Below are 7,500 nucleotides of genomic sequence, written 5' to 3'. Positions count from 1 at the left end.
ACAAAAAAAAAAAAAAAGTGTGACACTAATTTCGTCCTAACTAACTTACGAGCAATATGTATACATTACATGGCGTATTACCTTCATGTCTGCAATTACTGGAATACTTGGTATGTCAATTATCAATTCATGAATTACCTTTAGTTTTAGTAGCATGAGAATCGTCAGAAAATCAAAATAACTTTCGTCTTTAAAACTTCTCCTATCTCAGCTACAGGGAGGTTGATACACACCCTGTAGGTAATTTCATATTTTGTAGTTCTTTCATGTAAAATTATCTATCAATTAACATGATATATTTGACATGAAGGGTTTTCCACGGTAACTATACTTTGCTATTTGACACAATAACTTTTCAGGCAATGTCGGCTGACAGCGGTTCTTAGTAAATCCTTTAGGCCTATTTTCTGATTTGGTTTGGAAATAAACATTATATATGAACAATGAAATATAGGGTGAAAATAAGAATTAGGTTCATGGTTTAAATTTCATATTTTCAGTGAATATTCATTTTAAGAACTATTCTCGAAATCTCGATCACTGTGCCAACTTCTACCATACTTTGTATTATTCAACTCATCATTTTATTCCTGAATTCCATATCTATCTCTGCCTCATTTTAGGCAATTTGTCTGTGCTTGAGAAGGAAAACCATTAGCATCTTCACAGTCACCCAACATGATTCAAGCAGCCATTCCTGGAATTATTTCTTTATTATTTTTGCTGATTATTATCAGGCTTACATTTAGGATGATGGGGAATTGACAAATATCCAACATAAAGATTAGTTTGGCACTAATTGGTTAAACGATGTTACAAATTTTTAATACAGTCGATTACAAAATGGATATTTAAATTTGTAACTATTTTATTGTTGCTTTTACATCATTGTTCTTGCTGCTGGTCATACTCTTTATTTTTGTTTCTTGTTTCTTTTTTTTCTGAGATTACTTATACCGAGAACAATAGCTTATGCAGAGACATTTCAAGGAATATCATTGCCTCTTCAAGCCGACAATTCGGTCAATGTAATTTGAGACAAATTTTGGGCTTTCCAAGGATAGCAATAAATGAACCAGTTTACTAACATACTTCGCACATCCTTGAGAGAAAACTGTTGACAAGCACGAACGAAACATGAAAAATGTCTTCAGATAATGAATGGTAGTTATTTTATGGGTCATAAACTCTCTGAAATTTTGTGAACTTTGGAAGGAAAACGGGTTCGTCTATATGCTCAGTACCCCGTGCAGTATGTGTTTCCCAAGGTTTCTCACTCCTCCAACATCGCTAAAACGCCCTGTTATTCTCTCGAATACCGAGAAACCGTCGTTCACTCAAATGTAACGACCGTCCCCGTATTTTTGGGACCATTCGTCTTGTGTGCCTGTTAAGAGTTAATTTCTGTGTCTTCACGCCAACTGGTTTGGTGGTGTTGATATAAGACTTTAGTTTAAATAAATAACCTATTTTTCTGCGGAAGCGCTCTCTCTCTCTCTCTCTCTCTCTCTCTCTCTCTCTCTCTCTCTCTCTCTCTCTTAACGATTTCGGTGTTTTCACGCTGGTTTGGCATAAATCAGCTGTTGATAGTCCATTGCAGGACAAAGGCCTAAGGATTTGTCCTTCCACTCCCGACTGTTTATGATCTTTATATGCTAGACTCTAATAGCGAATTTTTTCTCTTCATTCCCTTGATTCGTTTGCAATCTCTAGGGATCCATTCTGTTATTCTTCAAGTCCACCTAGCAGTCATTCTTATTACATATCCTGCCCACATCAATTTATTTTTTGCTACTTGTTAAAATATAATCTACTTTAGATTGTTCTCGTATGTGTTGCTCTTTTCTGTCCCTTAGTGTTTATCCCATCATCAGTCTCTCCTTAGCTCTTTGCGTTATAACTAGCTCATGTTCTAAGGCTTTCGTAAGGCTCCAAGTTTCAGATGCATGAGTTGAATACTAGTAGGAACATCTGATTAAATACTTTTATTTTTTAAGAAAGTGGGAATTTACTTTTCATAATCTCCTTTTGTTTACCAAAAGCTCTTCATCTTATGCGTATCCTTCTTTTAATTTTGGTCTCATGTGCTGGGGAAACACTTACTGTCTGTCATAAGTACATATATTCATTAACAATCTCTAGAGGTTCGCCCATAAGCCTTATGTGTTCTTTCTGCATTTTCATTAAACATTATTTTAGCTTTACTCATTCATATTCGGACCTACATTTCATCTTTTTATATTCAAATCTTCTATCATCTTTTTTAATTCATCCCATGATTGAGTAAATAGAACTATTGTCATCTGCAAATCTTAAGTTGATAAGGTAATAATCCCCATTAATGTTAATTTTTACATTTTCCAAATCTCAAGTCTAAACTTGTATGCATACTGTGAATATTTTAGGAGAGATGGTGTCTCCTTGTCTAATCCTTTCTCATCTGAAATTTTCTCACTAGCTTTATGCGTATGTATGTATGTATGTATGTATGTATGTATATATATATATATATATATATATATATATATATATATATATATATATATATATATATATATATATATATATATAACGATAAAGATATATACATATTTTTCACTCAAAAGTGGAAATCTGTAATTCATTGGCAGCACGTAGGTGGGCAGTACTGCCAGTGCACCGCATGTGGTACACTGTAGGCATTACAAAAGGATCTTAGCACTATTCCCTCGGCCTGTAGCTGCACCCACTGCATTTCGATGAACTTCGTGTCTACAGTTGACACAATATTGATTGATAAGATGTAACCAGGTGGTCATAATTCTGGAAACTGAAACATGTGAATCGTTCCGGAATATAAGGTCATAATTTTTATTTATATCAAGCAGCTGATACTGTCATTGAGAGAATAAAAAATGTAATATCTATATGAAAACATAGCAAGGAGTGTCAGAATTCCTTACTATTGGTATTCCTTTACCTTAAGCAACATTTTGGTTTGCGTCCTCAAAATGATATTACTTTATTGCGACTTCTATGAGGTATTCACGTGACTTTATTGCCATTTAGTTCTAACAATATTTGTAATCTATCACTTTGACAGGTGTCTGCATCAACTGATAAGTTGATCCCAACCTAACAAAAAGATTTCAAGTTCTCTACCAAGCCTAATTTTATTGACCAATGAACTTAAAAAAAATGGATTGTTTAAATTGCTTTCTCCAATAGTTAATTTGAATAAGGATGATATTAGGAGACCCTAATCATGACACATAATTTACCTTTCCAATACCTCTTCAGTTGTCATTTGTGTTGTTATAACAATGGGTCCAGGGGCACGAGTCTCAGTTTGTGAGCAAACAAATATTGCTAAATATTATGAAAAAATCACACTGAATATCTTGAAAAGATTTAATCAAATGTTTGTTATAAAGTGCATTTCTCAACTAATGACACTTGTGAAACTAATAACCTAATGTCCTCTTTGTCCTTATCCAAAAGGCAAGGAACTAACTCGATTACCGTGGTACAAATGTGACCCGAAATATTTTGATTGGATGAATGCATTTAGCACCACCCAACTGTATACTCTGAAATCGTAAGTAATAGGTAGGGCTACGAATCGAGTACATGAATGAATTTCGCGTGGCGTAAAAGACGCCTTCCTCCTCACCACATCACTTCTGTGTGGTCTTACATTGAGCGGGATTCCATGAATAAATTTACTTGATGAAATCTTCATGGATATATATATATATATATATATATATGTATATATATACAGTATGTATATATATGTATATATATGTATATATATATATATATATATATATATATATATATATATATATATACATGTGTGGATTGAGGTACAATTATTCTACAAGCACTTTCATCTAAAAACACTTTGGTCAAAAGACTATTTCGTGTGTGTAAAGACACTTTTGTATAATGGTTGGTTGATTTCAGAGATACTTTTCATTCTTTGACAACCAATTTGAACTTTATACAAGCTGGTACTTTAATCAAAGCGATGTAACTAAATAATCTCTCGTCAAATACAAGTAGTTTGTACAAAGTTGGACATAAATGCACTTCACCCAAACGACACTCACTGTATCTGGGTTTCTCTTGTGCTGCGACTATGAAACATCAAAATCATGCACACAGCTGAATAGTAATAGTAATTGTCTTACATTCCATTTTAACGCAATAATTTATTGATTTCGTATACTTCTTTGGAACGAGATGAATAACAATGCTGAGTGTTTAAAATTAAATTTTCCTACTTTCTCCGGTGTCAGAAAAAAAATACAAAATATGATTGGCTTTTATTCTACAACATCTTGTAAACCAATATAATCAGCACAATTTACAAGGCATATATCCACAGGTAGTAATTAAAATGGTTATAGGAAAAAAAATGGTAATTAGGGTTTTCAAAGGCATGCTCAGTATTTATTTGGTTTTTCCTTTTCCGATATAATAATAATACTAATGATGATGATAATAATAATAATAATAATAATAATAATAATAATAAACAGTAGTAGTAATAATAATTGTAACCACACCAACAACATAAAATATAATAATAGTGATTATAAAACTTTATTGTTGACTTTTATTTTGTCACCAAGATTTGCAAAATAAGCTTACCCTAATTCAAACCAAATTATAACCCCTATTCTACTTCATCTTTAATTTGTGGCATAGGCTGACCATTCATTTTGAATAAATGAGTTGAGAGGGCTGTTTGTTAAAAGATGCGGCTCATGAGATACCATCTTCGTTGGAAAATTACAGGAAGTGACTATTACATCTGCAGAAAGGAAGGTCTGTTGAGACCACAACGTAATAAGAGGTTTGATAATTTCACAAGAATTGTTTTATTCTCTTCACTTATTTAACTGTAAGAAATTGATTTTTTGCTGCACCTAAGTAAATATTATAAACGATTTTTCAATTTTCTTAGTTTAGAATAGATTTTTGCTTCATAATTTTTTTAAGGTTTTAAATGTAAATTCAATTTTATCCGATACTTTCTTTTTAATAATTTGATTATCAAGACCTCGACATAACTTGGTTAAATATGATTCATCAATGAAACTCCTTCTGAACTCAGTGTTCAGAATATCTATTTCTAAAAATCCTTGCTTCATTGCACTTATCTGCGAGATGTTGCAGTGGAATAAGTTTATGATCGACCTAAAAGAGAGAGGCCACAAGAATCAGGGGAAGGAAAAAGAGACTGATTTCAAGATTAACGGCATTAAACAGAATTCAAGGGACACCACCTCACTTCACATAACCTAGACTGCAGAATTTTGTGATATATTGCAAAACAAACTTAGGATGAACTTGACAAATAGTTAGACAGTTAATTTTCATCTGGTTACTAGAACTTAACCATTAAGTAAATACGGTTGATCTTATACGACTTCGATCTCACTTTATTGCCTCTTTTGAGATATGCCTGTTCAAAAAAAAAAAAAAAGAAAAAAAATCTTACATTTCTTTGGTTTTTAACAGGAAAACCTTCTCAAAAGCAAAAATTCAAGATTTTTTTTTTAATCTAATAACTTCAATTAGATATCTGACAATACGATGTATACGTAACTGATAAAAATGAGAATAACACAGATTAAAAAGAACTGTTGAATGATATATTAATAAAAAAAAGGTCCTAAAATGTATTTACAGACATACTGTACACACACACACACACCCATACACACATACACGTATATGTACATAAATGAAATATATAAATACACGGTGTATATATATGTATATACATACATACATATATATATATATATATATATATATATATATATATATATATACACAGTGTATATATATATATATATATATATATATATATATATATATAAAATAGTTACATTAGTATGTGATGGTTGGTGAGGTTTCTCCGTGACGAACAAAATGGGGTGGGAAGCACTGAATATTTATCCTTGGCACTGGGGCAATTTCAAAGGTACTGATAATTATCCAAGGTTTAAAACGAGCGTCTGTTTTCGACTCCCGAACAGCGTCAGAGGTGCTCATTTGATTAACGGTTTCAATTGTAAAAGTGACTCACTGGATTCACACGGCCGTATTTTACATGTAGTTCAGTTGTCAGATGAGAATGTGCAAGTGTAAGGGAAGAAGAAAAGATGAGATAGAATCAAACGAAATTTCAAAATTACTGGGTGATCCCACTATAAAAGGAAAAGTTGGAAGAGGAGCTAAACGAGATCACAAAATTTGGAATGTTAAGGGAGAGAAAATTAAAATTAGAGTCGACAAGAAAAAAATAATTTCTGATAAAATAAAAACAAACAAAAGCAATGGGTCAATATGTTAGAGTATTAAAACGCGTAGAGAACAAATAAAATTTATTTTAAATCACAGACAATTGAAATAAACAGAGCTAAAAGGGTAAAAGAAATCTTTTACCAAAATATGATAAAACTAGAACATAAAGTTGAAAAATATCTGGAGAAACGTTGAAGCAAAAAACTATTTGACACAGTAACAGGAAAAGCCGAATTTTTCAAGGCCTTTCCGAAATAAATCCCATCATGTACAACATTTTTCGCAAGTCATCTAAACCCGGTATATCCTGCAATCTATCATTGTAACTGACCACGGTAAATGAAGTAATATTAGACCGTCTGAAGTCGAGTTTAGCATTTTACATCGATCATGTTGTCATGAACCACGTGGCGATTCCTTGGGTTTAGAATTTCGACCAAACGGACGAGAGGTAAAGGGTCCTTATAGTCATGTTGAATCATATCCTAAAGTTGAATGGAATCGTTATTTGAGGCTCTTTAATTACAAGGTTTCAAGAGGAGCTTGTTGGCACCGTGAGGGTCAGTGACAAGGGTACCACCACTTCCTTGGTGTCATTGTCAGAAATGGATAAAAGGAAAGGAACAATGTAGAAGGAAATTACAGAATGTCTATCTTCTTGATTGCCAGATAGATAAGCAAATCTATACGTATACACATTATAAATTAAACTACGTTTTGTCTCTTTCCGACATCTAATCAGCATGAAATACAAAAAAACATCTCCATCACACACACACACATACAAACACACACAAAAGTATATACATGATTGCACCAGTGTGTAGATATTTAATTGTTCATTTAAAATATCGGTTTTTATATTATGAATACTGTAATTTGTAGGCCTACGCAAGAAACAATAGCATTTTCAACCAAGAAAATCAAAGTAAAATAAGCAACGCGTATTTGCAGGTTTATAAGGCAATCTATTAATTTCTCTCTAAAAGGAAGTTCTCCAAAAGGCGATACTTTTTTTCAATCTTTCAACGATTTTGATGTTTTTCTATTGAAGTGTATGCAATGAAAATTGACTGGGAAACAACTGCAAATGAATTTATATAATCAAAGAAGTGAAGAAGAATAAACTGGTAAACGTAATCAGAAATCAAAGACATAAATCCAAGAGCGACAGGGTTGACGATGTAATAAAAAAAA

This window comes from Palaemon carinicauda, chromosome 1 (genome assembly GCF_036898095.1).
Source record: "Palaemon carinicauda isolate YSFRI2023 chromosome 1, ASM3689809v2, whole genome shotgun sequence".
Lineage (NCBI taxonomy): Eukaryota > Metazoa > Arthropoda > Malacostraca > Decapoda > Palaemonidae > Palaemon > Palaemon carinicauda.
This window is presented reverse-complemented; position numbering follows the sequence as displayed.